General features: G+C 40.4%; 1 protein-coding gene across 1 annotated transcript in view; it reads right to left on the reverse strand.

Annotated features, from left to right (window-relative positions):
- Positions 1 to 13,247, reverse strand: part of LOC140465901 (myosin light chain kinase, smooth muscle-like) — an 85,002-nt gene that overhangs the window by 71,034 nt on the left and 721 nt on the right. The gene's annotated exons all lie outside the window — the stretch shown is intronic.

Genomic DNA, 13,247 nt, shown 5'->3' on the forward strand with positions numbered 1-13,247 from the left:
CACTCAAGTATCCTGCAGTGTCATGACTATATTTAATCACATTGTCCCACAAATTGTTACATTAGCATTGCACTGCATTCATAAAATCTGACAGTGTAACTCAAGTTCTGAAAAGAATAAAGTCTATAATAAAATAAAACTCAAACTAATAGCTTGCAATCAGCAAATTTTCAAAAGAGTTTTCACTTCGGAGCATGAGTAACATTTGTATCAGTGGGAAGCGTATGTCAGGACAGCATAAGAATGTCATAACAAAAACAACAAAATTGCTGGAAACACATATGGATACCAGAGTGCTGATGGAACTTATGAAACATTCATTCCATTTCTCTCAGCACAGCTGCTGCCTGTCCTGCTGAGAATTTTCGGTAGCTTTTACGGAGGCATCCACAGTATCTTGCTTTTGGGTCTATGCTTCTTTCTGTTAGTCATAGAATCTCTTACTTTCACTGTGAGCAAACAGACCAAGCCTAATGTCTCAGCTTAAAAAAATAATATCGCCACACTTGTATCTTACACACCTGCCCAGCCTTGGTAACTTTGAAACCATTGCTAGTTAAGAATCTATCTTCATCTCAATATAACAAAGAATACTTTAGGTGAAATGTACTTCTAAACAAAAAATTAATAATCTTGAAGGGGTGCAGAAAGGATTTATAAGGATGTTGCCAGGGTAGGACGGTTTGAGCTATAGGAAGAGGTCAAATAGGCTGGGGCTATTTTCCCTATAGTGACAGAAGCTGAGGGGTGATCTCAGAGAGGTTTCTAAGATCATCAGGGGCATGGATAGCATGAATAGTCAAGTCTTTTTCCCAGCTTAGAACTAGAGGCCATAGGTTAATGGTGAGAGGAAAGATTTAAAAGGGACCTAAGGGGCATCTTTTTCATGCAGAGTGGGGTGCATGTATGGAATAAGCTGCCAGAGCACTTGGAGCGGAGTACAATTATAAAATTTCAAAGTTTTCTGAATCGGAATATGAATATGAAGGGTTTAAGAGGGATAAGGGTCAAATATTGGCAAATGGGACTAGATTAATTTAGGACATCTGGTCAGCGTGGGTATGTTGGACCAAAGGGTCTGTTTTCACGCTGTACAGTTCTATAGTCTAATCTCCTTTAATTTTAAATTCAAACAAATCTGGAGAAAGAGGAGAAACAAAAGCTGTACAAGTTATGTGGATTGGCAATGCTAAATTGCCCATTATGTCCAAGCTAAGAGGATTAGCCATGGAAAATCAGGGTTACAGGGATAGGGTGATGGAGTGGGTCTAGGTTGGGTGCTCTTCAGAGGGTCAGTGTGGACTCAATGGAGCAGATGACCTGTTTCCACATTTTAGGGTTTCTATGATTAAGATGCTTATGAAAAATGGATTGTCTCCCACACCACTTCATTCAATATGTTTGACATTCAACTGACAATGATGGGGAAGATCCAGAAATATCCACCAGGTTCATTTATCTGCTCCACGTTCATTACAAGATAGTTAGTCCCAATACTAAATCAAAAGGGAGTGAAAAAGTTAAAAGAGAATTTGAAGTGGAGAAGAAACATATTAATTGATAAAACTGAACATTTGAAAAGCAACATGTTGGAGATGCACAAGTGGTCAGTCGGCATCTAAAAGGGAAGTGCAAATTAACGTTTCGCATGGGGATTATGATTGATTTGATCAGAGAAGATAGAAAACTCCCAGCTACTTCATCCTGCCATTGTTGCAGCAAGTCCCCACTGGGCAAAGCCAAGGCTCTACACATAGGGCAATCACGCAGTCTTTTCCCTTTGTCGATGTTCAGTTGTGTTTCTGGCATTGTGTTTAACTTGTGTATTATGAAGTGAGTGAGCTACAAGCAAGTAATTAAAACAAATGATAGCACAGAAGTTCAACCAACATAGAACTGGTACTTAAGCAACTGTTTCACACCTTATTCAAAATTTCATAATGGCTGTCTTTGTGATAGATATCTATCATTCAAAACTATGGAGAGGGTAGGAAAAAATCCTTAATAATTATGTAATATAAGGCACTGATAGACTGTGGAGCTGCTGGTACATCTTTGGTCATTCGAGGTGGGCATGCATCGGTATACCTCGAGAAAGAATAGACCATTGTATAAATTTCATTGGTTAGACATCCAACCACTGCTGGTCTAATAGTAACAGGAAGTTCAGAAATTTTCATGAAGGAAATACACTTCTTATTTCCTGGCTCTCCATTACTTAGGGTGATGATGCTTTGAGTTTCTGTTGGATTGATCATGGAGTTTCTCATCTAAAGGATGGTGCTTAATGTCTATTTGACCTCTAAGTTTAGAGAAAGCAGGAAAAGGCTACTTCAAACCATGCTCACCTCATTGGGTGAGCATTCACAGTTGCTAGCAAACAAATGGAAGCTCTACCACAGCCTCCAACCTGGTACGTGACATTCACCAAAGTAAACATGTTAAGAAATGGGCTCTCAATGTCTGAATGGTCTGTTACTGACAACAATACCATTTGTTCTAATCAATTAAATTCAATTAACCACTTTTAACTCAACATGAACCAAATTTATGTTGAATAGAATTTAGACTAGCAATTAAAGTCAGTTTTGTACTTCCTATAAATAATGAATTCTGCAAAGGATAAAAGTTGTATATTGAATGCAATTTTTTTATTTAACATAAAAGTCCAAGCTTATTTTGTTTATTTTGCAAAAGCATTGGCCTGAAAATTACCTGCTATTTTAAAGTACAAACAATTTTCATCAGTTTGAAGCTTTCCAATTGTTCTTTGATATTGAAAATAATTCTTTGAATTGTTCTTCACTTTGACTCTGAAATTGAACTTTTGGCTTTTTAAATTCAGCCTTTTATAACTTCCATCATTGTAACAGTCAAATTGGTCAGAAACCACACTGAACTGCTGCAAAAACCACATTACATACTCAGTAACTGCAAAAATGAGTTACTTGAAACACCTTTTCTAACAGTTTCCAGCAAGCAAAGTTTTTTTAAGTCAAAGAGTTAGCAGAATCAGGAACTCTCATGTAAACCACTTAATTGCAAAAAAACTCAGTTTTAACACTTCCCTATGTTTTTGCCTGCTTGCTTCCTGTTTCTATGATGTTTCCCGGTATGAGCAATCACCTCAGTTACAAAACAGTAGATAAGTGCCCTGTTCCTAAGTCTCAATTTCTCCGATTAGGTAGGGCTGGCCTGTGGTAACTTCTGTACATTGTTCCTCACTCTCGGTTGGAGGGTAGGAGAATGAAGCAATTTAAGTACTGGTGCAATTGCTCTCTGATGGTAAAGCAGTCATAAGCTTGCCAACTGGGATATATGAATCAAAAGTACCCAGCAATACCACCACAAAGTGGCATTAGGCTTGCAACCCTCAAAACTTTTACTGGATTAGTGGTGCTGGAAGAGCACAGCAGTTCAGGCAGCATCCAACGAGCAGCGAAATCGACGTTTCGGGCAAAAGCCCTTCATCAGGAATAATCATCAGGAATATTCCTGATGAAGGGCTTTTGCCCGAAACGTCGATTTCGCTGCTCGTTGGATGCTGCCTGAACTGCTGTGCTCTTCCAGCACCACTAATCCAGTATTTGCTTTCCAGCATCTGCAGTCATTGTTTTTACCCTCAAAACTTTGTCTACTTGAACTCCAAGTTCGCTCTTATCTTGCACTCCCTTTTAAATTGTATCTTGCAGTTTATCAGCTGTTAACATTCAAGTCTCAATGCACTGCTACAGAATAGTAACAGCTGGTCTAATGAATACCTTAACTTTATTTAACAAATATGACAACATCTTACTTAAGGCCCACTACCATGAGAACAAAATCATGTGACACTGTCACTTCTTATGATATATACTGTTTTGTTAGAATATTAGCCAGACTTATCACACTCTCTTCACACTCCCCAACAAAGTGTATCACTTCATGTTCGACTGCATTAAATTTTCTCTGCGGTTTGTTGGCCAATTTCACCACACGTGTGCTTTTGGTCCTCTGAAGTTTGATCTTTCCAAGTCACACTTTGCTACATTTACTGGTTTCACATCAAATGTAAACTCTGAAATAATCTCATTTCACAAAATTCTGGGTCATTAATACATATGAAAAAAAATCAGAAATCACCCTCATACTGAACCCTGGGGATTACCAGTGCAAGCATACTGTAAGAATGGAAACAACTATTCACACCTATTGTTTTCTGTCCCTTACTCAATGTTGCATTCAGACCAGCACTGCCTCTTTCATTCCACGTGCTTCAATTTACAAACTAACTGATCACATTACAATTTGTCAAACACCTTTGGAAGTCCAAATGAGCAACGTTTGCACTCCATTCATCAACTTTTTCCATTCCTTTGAAGAACTGGAACGAGTTACTCAAATATGATCTTGCTTTCCAAATTGCTGAGGCTTTCTTTAATTAGCCCACAATTTATCATGTGACATTTCATTTTATTCTGGAACATTTGTCTTTCAAAAGATCCTTCACAGGAGGCTCCCAAGCACTGAGGATGTCACCTAGACAGGGGACGAAACATCTGCGATACAAATTCCCAGCTCGGCGAACAGAACCACAACATCCTTAAGTAGTGTTCATTGTTTTCTTCCCTTTTTAGACATGGTCTAACATTTACAATCTGCTCAGGTTCAGGTTAGTATAGGTTGATCAGCACTGTAGAACTGTATCCCCAAAAGGAGACAGTAGGTAATGGCCTGGTAATATTATTGCCAGACTCTTAATCCACAGGCCCAGGTAATGTTCTGGGGACCCAGGTTCAAATCTGGTCATAGCAGATGGCTGAATTTGAATTCAATAAAAATCTAGAATTAATAGTCTGATGATGACCATTGTTGGAAAAACCCATCCGGTTCACAATGTCCTTTGGGGAAGGAAAGTGGCATCCTTACATGGTCTGGCCTACATATAACTCCAGACAGCAATGTGGTTGACTCTTAACTTCCCTCTGGGATGTGCAATAAATGCAGGCCTAGCCAGTGATGCCCTTAACCCGTGAATTAATTTCTTACAAAATGAGAAGTAAGACTATATGGCTTGGAAAGGGTGGACGCTAGGAAATTGTTTCCGTTAGGTGAGGAGACTAGGACCCGTGGACACAGCCTTAGAATTAGAGGGGGTAAATTCAGAACAGAAATGCGGAGACATTTCTTCAGCCAGAGTGTGGTGGGCCTGTGGAATTCATTGCCGCTGAGTGCAGTGGAGGCTGGGACGCTAAATGTCTTCAAGTTAGAGACTGATCAATTCTTGATGTCACAAGGAATTAAAGGGCTACGGGGAGAATGTGGGTAAGTGGAGTTGAAATGCCCATCAGCCATGATTGAATGGTGGAGTGGACTTGATGGGCCGAACGGCCTTACTTCCACTTCTATGTCTTATGGTCTTATATGCCCTTTTTGCACAGGACACTTAAGATTTCAAATGGATTCCAATCTTTTCATAAGTTAATTTTTTTCCTGATGTGATAAAAGACTTAGGAGGCCATTCACCCAATCTGTTGTTCAATCTGATCCTATTTCTCATCCATATATTGCACCTTAATGACACCCTTCAAAGGTAATTTTCACATTTACACTGATGATATTCACCTTAGCACCACTCTCTAGACTCCTCACTGTTGGTAAATTAACAAATTGCTTATCGAATATCTAGTACTGGATGTGAAGTTATCTTTAACTAAACAATGGGAAGACTGAATTGTCTTCAGTCCTTGTAGGAAAGCTCACTACCTAGCCATCGGCTCCAACCCCCTCATTGTTGTCCTCATGTCTGCCAAATCTATTCAGAATATTAGTGTGGTATTTTACTTTATGAGGATGTGTCTGGAAGCTCATTTTTAAGACTGCCTACCTCCACCTCCCATAACATGATCTGGCTTTGCACTTTCCTCAGCTCGTCTATTGCTGAAACTCTCACAAATGTCTTCATTACCTGGATTAATCTTGGACCAGAAAATGTAAGCAATATGGCTACTAGAGCAAGTCTATGGCAAGAATCATAGAATCCCTACAGTGTGGAAACAGGCCATTTGACCCAACAAGTCCACATCAACCCTCTGAAGACCAACCCACCCAGACCCATTGCCCCTACCCTATTACTCTACATTTACCCCTGACTAATGCACCTAACCTTCACATCCCTGAACACCATGGGCAATTTAACATGGCCAATTTATCTAACCTGGGATTGAGAGGGGAAATCGGAGCACCAGGACTAAGCCAACGTAGGCACAGGGAGAATGTGCAAATTCCTCACAGGCAGTTGCCCAAGGCTGGAATCGAACCCAGGTCCCTGGCACTGTAAGGCAGTAGTGCTAACCACTGCGCCACCATATTTTCACAAACCTGTTCACCATCTACAGGACCCAAGCCAGGAATGTGATGGAATACTCTCCACCTTTTTTTAAACCTATTAACCAGGATGAGAAAGTTGCCCCCAAGGCAGCATTTAATGTCTATCCCTAATTGCCCAGAGTGCATTTAAGAGTCAACTACATTGCTGTGAGTCTGGAATCGCATAAAGGCCAGACCAGGTAAGGATAGCAGTTTCATTCCATAAAGGACATTAGTTAACCAGATGGGTTTTTCCTGACAATCAGCAATGGATTCATGGACATTAGGCCCTTAATTCCAGATTTTTAAAACTGAACTCAAATTCCACCATCTGCCATGGTAGGATTCAATCCTGCAACCCCAGAACAATATCAGAGTCTCTGGACTAACAGTCCAGCGATAATACCACTAGGCCATCACCTCCCATAAATGGATGACTGCGGCTTTAAAAACACTAGGAAAGTTGCTACCATCTAGGACAAAGCATCCCACTTGATTGGCACCCCATCCCCCATGTTCGACATTTACTCCCTCCACCATCAATGGTGAGTCGTGTGTACCAACTACAAGATGTACTGCAGAAATACAAAGCCGTTTAGATAGCACCTTACACAGCTGTCATTCAGAAAACCAAGGGCAGCAGATCCATAAGTACACCAGCACCTGCAAGACCCCTCCAAACCACAAACCACCCTGACTTGGAAATAGATTACTGGTGTTGCTCCTACATGCTACAGTGCAGTGGCTCAAGGCAAGAACTCACCACCACCTTCTCAAGAGTGGGCAATAAATGCTGGCTGCCCATATTCCATAACAAATCACCAAAAAAGACTTTACTATTCCAATGCACTCCAGACAGGCATCGCAAGTTCTACTCTCGGTAAACCAAAGCCAAAGGTTTGCTGTTATGTTCTCACTGCAGACGTGTTCTTTTTACCCTTGTTGACTTATCTTGGCTTCTCAGTGCAACACCTCTATTTTAATATTCTTATCCTTGTTGTCAATCTTCTCCGTGGTGTGCCTCTCCCTATCTCAGTAATCGCCTCCAGCTACACAACATCCCGGAGATATCGGAGCTCCTCTATTTCTGTCATCTACAGCATCTGCACAATTAAATTGTTTCACCATTGGCAGCTACACGTTCAGCAGCCTAAACCCCTGTAAAAATATAGCTCTGGAATTCCCTTGTTAAATTTCATCACCTGTCTACCACTCCTTCTTCCTTTAACAACTTTTGTCTTAAAGTCCTAATATCTCACGTGGTTGGTGACCAACCTCATTTCATAATGCTCCTGTGGAACGCACTGGGAGATTTTATTACATTACATAAAATACTTTAGAAAAGCAAGTTGCTACCTTTTATGGCTGATCTGAAACTCAACACCTTTGTTCCATATCCCTTGCTACTCAGCTGACAATAACAGTCTTGCAGTTGAAGTTCAACTTAGTGAATATTAAAAAAAACTAATAATTCTCTTCTTTTTCCCCTTGCAAGTTAAGTACTTAAAACAAAAAGAGCATTCAGTGTTTGCTTCTTTATAGCCCCTTTTACAACCTCAAGTACCAAACCAGAACTTTCCCAACCAATAACTTTCATTTGCAACATAAGCACTATCGTAACAAAAGATTTCAAGGTTCACAGATATGGAGTTACACAAATATTAAAAACAAGCACAACAACATTACCCTTTTCTTTGTTTTGGTTCAACACTCTCAACCATCTTCTAATGTCACCAAAGCTTGAGAATATTTTACAGCTTCCCACTACTTCAGAACCATATAGAGCAAAAATCATGGCTTTGCACAGTGTTGTTTACTTGCTATCAACCAGAACCTGTAGAAACCTAAATAGATAGCATATACAAGGAAATGGATAAAATGGATGGGATATTTATTAACTTCTCAGAATGTAATTTAAAAATTAGGGTGCTTTACCTTCTAAAAATGTCTGGATTGATGTGCATTTTGCACATCATTCTTTATTGATGTGAGAAATACCATTTTTTTCTGACTTAAATTCTCAAATATTGAATATTTCTTGGAGAATTGCTCTTAATATTTTCATTCTAATGTCACTTAACCAAAACCTGTTGTAACGGATTTATTTGTAGGAAACCTACACTTTTTCATTGCCTTCCATTCCTTCCGAGACTGCTCAATGCAGGAATGAATATTTTAACTGTAGCTTAATCAATGATTCATATAACATTAAAAAGTGGATTTGACATTTATAAAATCAGTGATCCCAGTTGTCTACCCACCCCCCCCCCCCACCCACAGTTTTATCATTTTGTTCCATATTATTAAAATACTTATATTTTCACCCTAAGTATGTCAGTTAGCCAACTCATTTAAAGTTTTACCATTTAATATTTTCCGGCAGACTGTCCTTACACAATGCCACAATTTCAGGTTCTCTCAAGAATTACATGTGAGTACCACAGTACTGAAGAACTCAACAGAATATGTAATGCAACTCTGTTATACAAATATTACAACAATCACAGTCAGGAGTGACTGGCTTGGTATTAGGGTATTCAGTTACAAACTATAGCATGCTCCCATTAGTGTGTTATGCTTCAGGTAACCCAGTCAGGTGGCCCGAATCTGAAATATTTATATGTCAGGTCACATGCTACATAATGATAAAATCATGAGCATGTCGCTTAGAAAGGAACACAGGAATGCCAATTGTGAGACACACAAACATTATTATCCATCTTGTGTTAATATCTGGGCTCTTCAGTCCAGAATTGAATGAATGAGACCTAGCTTTTCCAACTAACCTGAATTGTAAGCTTACATCTGCCAGTCTTCAGTTGGTAGTATTATTTCTTCTAACTCTCTAAATTCACCAATACCGAAGCAATCCACATCAAATGCAGCAAAGCTGAGACAATATCCAGGTTTTGGCCGACAAGAAATTTGCGCCACATTAGTGCCGGGCAATGACCATCTCTAACAAGAGAGAATCCAACTGTCACATCTGGACATTCATTGGTATCGTCGTCACCAGATATTCCACTTTCAACATCCTGGGGGGTTACCACTGAGAAGACACAGAGCTACCATATAAATACAATGGCTACAAGCGGACATCAGAATTCTGCAGAGAGTAACTCACCTCCTGACTCCTCAAAACCTGTCCACCACCTACATGGCACAAGTCAAGAGTGTGATGGAATACTCCCCATTTGCCCAGAAGAGTTCAGCTTATTCAACATTCTGGGAGCTTGACACTGTGCAGGATGAAGCAACCCACTCGATTGTTTGTAAATGTGGTGACATACAATCCTCCCATTCCCAATGCTCAGCAGGATGCAGAAATTCACCAAGGCTCCATAGTTAGCACCTTCCAAACCCATGATGACTTCCATCAAGAAGGATAAGGCAGCAAATACATGTGAATGTCACTACCTGCAAGCTCCTCTCTTTTCCTTCAGCGTGGCTGGTTCAAAACCCTGTGACCCCATCCCTAACATCAATGTTAGCCCATCTACGGCACAACATCTACAATGGTTCAACAAAGCAGCCCACCACGATCTTCAGGAGGGCAACTATGAATGGGCAATAAATGTTGGCCCAGTCAGTGACACCCACATCTCATGAGTGAAATCAGAAGAAAATCAGAAGGTTGCATTCTGAAGTCCCATTTTAGGATTTGAAGAAAGAAGAAACCAAGGACTGATAGCCGATGGCAGAAATCATTAAATATGCTTTTTTTTGGATGTAATGTTAAACTGCATCTCTGTTTGCCCAGTCAGGAATGAAAATAATTCCCATGGAGAATATTTTGAAGAAGAGAAGGGCAGTTTTCCCTGGCGCGCTGGCTAATATTTATCATTAACCAACATCATAAAGAACAGATTATCTGGAAACTCTCACATTGTAGTTTGTGGGAGCTTGCCATACATAAATTGAGTGTTACATTTCCTACAATACAACCATAAGTTTGTGAAAATGATTACCACATTGACTCTATGCAGTTTGGGAGGTCTCGGAAGGTGCTGTATACATTTCTTACTTTATATATGTATCATCACATGGACTGGAGCAACTCAAAGACCCACCAGCACCACTTTGGGAAGGGTAACACAGGTAGGTACGAAGCATTGGCCTAGCCAGCAATGCTCAATGCAGAATCAGCCAGTGTTCAATGATGATACAACCCAGACAAAGTAAAGATGGATATTTTCCATGTAGTTACACACTGTTGTTGATTCCAGTTGGAGGTTTTAAAAGCCCCTCCCTAACAGAAAGAATAGCACAGGGAGAACGTTTGATCTAATGCATTCATGTGAGCTTTTTGACAGAGTTCCAAAATCACTGTAAACCTCATAGCACGGTGACTATTTCCTACATGACTATCTCCCCAAATTCCTTTTGGAGCTTATTATATAATCTTCTTCACCTTGCCTTAATTAGGGAGCATTTTAGATCAAACTATCTGGCAGCAGTGTTTTTCCCCCTCATGTTGCTTCTGGTTCTTTTAAGCAATTACAATAAATCTGCGCCTTTCTGTTAGCAACCCTGGAAATAGCTTTGCCTTTCTACCCTATGAAAACCCTTCAGAGTGAACACATCAGATAAAACTCCTGTTAACTTTCCCTGTTCAGAAACACCAGCTTCTCCAGTCTTATCACTGGAGTCAAAATCTCTTCATTATTCTGGTAAATCTCTGCTGCCTCCACACTAAGGCTTTGATATCTCTCTGAAAAAAAAAGTGATTCCCAGAATTAACCAAGACTCCAGCTGGTGTCTGACCATTATTTTATACAGGATTATATAACCTTCTCACTTTTGAATCCTAAAGGGCAGAGCTTTGACAGTGATGTCATAGAATAGAATCCCTACAGTGTGAAAACAGGCCATTTGGCCCAACAAGTCCACACTGACCCATTTCCCTACCCTATCGCACTGCACTTCCCCCTGACTAATGCACCTAACCTGCACGCGTCTGAACACTATGGGGAATTTAGTATGGTCAATTCACTTAACCTGCACAGCTTTGGACTGTAGGAGGAAACCGGAGCTCCCAGAGGAAACCCATGCACACATGGGGAGAATGTGCAAACTCCACACAGCTACTCACCAGAAGCTGGACTGAACCCGGGTCCCTGGCAGTGTGAGGCAGCAGTGCTAACTGCTGAGCTACTGTGCCACCGTGTGTTACGTTCAAAGGCAGAACTGGAAGTGTATGGGAAACATGATGTGGAGGTGCCAGTGTTGGACTGGGGTGGACAAAGTCACAATCGAAAAGTGTGGCACTGGAAAAGCACAGCAGGTCAGGCAGCATTTGAGAAGCAGGACAGTCGACGTTTCGGACATAAGCCCTTCATCATGAATGTGGGAGGGTGAGGAAGATGGCTGAGAATTAAATAGGAGTGTGAGGATGAGAGTGAGGAAGCTAGGAAGGTGATAGGTAGATATAGGTGGGGAATGATGGTGCATCTACCTATCGCCTTCCCAGCTACCTCCTCCACAACCCACTCTCCTATTTATCTTTCTGCCCTCTTCCCCTCACTCCCACATTCTTGATGAAGGGCTTATGCGTGAAACATCAATTCTCCTACTCCTCAGATGCTGCCTGACCTGCTGTGCATTTTCAGTGCCACACTTTTCGGCTCTGATCTCCAGTATCTGCAGTCCTCTCTTTCTCCTGGACAAAGTCAGAAGTCACACAACACCAGGTTATAGCCCAACAGGTTAACAACCTGACAAAGGAGCAGCGCTCTGAAAACTTATGATTTCAAATAAGCCATTTGGACTGTAACCTGGTGTTGTGTGACCTCTGATATGAAGACAGATTGGGCTAACTGGACCTACATTCTATAGAGTTTCAAAAGAAATGACTCAATCACAGAAATTTACAAAAAAACCTGAAGAGGTAGACAGGATAGATGCAGATAAGATGTCTCCCCTGACTGGGAGTCTAAAACCCAGGGGTCTACTTAAAAATAAGAGGAATCACACTCAAGTCCAAGCCAAGGAGCATTTTTCTTTTACTTGTTGTGAACTTTTGGAATTCTCTATCCCAGAGGACAGTAGAAGCTTTGTCTTTGAATAGGTTTAAAGTAGAGATCGATAGATTGCTGATGACTAGTAATATAGAGAATGTTAGAGAAGGGGTAATGAAAAAGATGGAGTGTTCAATCACCCGTGACCATATTGGATTGTGGGGCAGGTTCAATAGGCTGAACGGCCTACCCCTGTTCCCATCTTGATTTGGTGAGATGAGCTTAGCCAAGCAGCTAAACATACTGATACACCTCGTAGTTGGCACAAGTTGGTGGTTACAGGAGTTTCACTATTTACCACATTCCTGAAAATCTTGCAATATCTGCAAGCTTTGATTATTATAAGCTAACCAAGTCCAGGTTATTGTGTATGAACAGAACATGCCTACTCAAGCAGTGACTCTGCAGTCAGCTCTCAAACCTCATTCTTTCACAGAACGCATGCAAAATCCAGGAGGATTTGAAAAGAAAAAAAAACGGTAAATTTGAAGCAAACCAGAAAACGATGGGGGAAAAAAGGGAGGCTGATCATTTCCCACGAACAAGAGGTAGTCAACTCCACTTGTGGACAAAAAACATGGTTTTCAGTTCTTTTAATTTTGGGATATTAAAAATGACAAGCAAGATAATACCGGTGGGAACAGCAATCACCTATTAAAGAAAATATTCTTGGACATAATGATATTCCTTTTCAGATACAAGTGCATTTTGCTATTTCCATTATAAAAAATTGTGGAGATGAAATGAAATACAAACTTTAATCACTTATGCAAATATATTAATAATACTAATATAAAAGACGATGGTCCCTAAGCATTAATAATATAAATATGCCTTCAAATCATGTAGAAAGATTACATTTGCAAACATTCAACAGTGTAC

Source organism: Chiloscyllium punctatum, chromosome 42, assembly GCF_047496795.1.
Source record: "Chiloscyllium punctatum isolate Juve2018m chromosome 42, sChiPun1.3, whole genome shotgun sequence".
Lineage (NCBI taxonomy): Eukaryota > Metazoa > Chordata > Chondrichthyes > Orectolobiformes > Hemiscylliidae > Chiloscyllium > Chiloscyllium punctatum.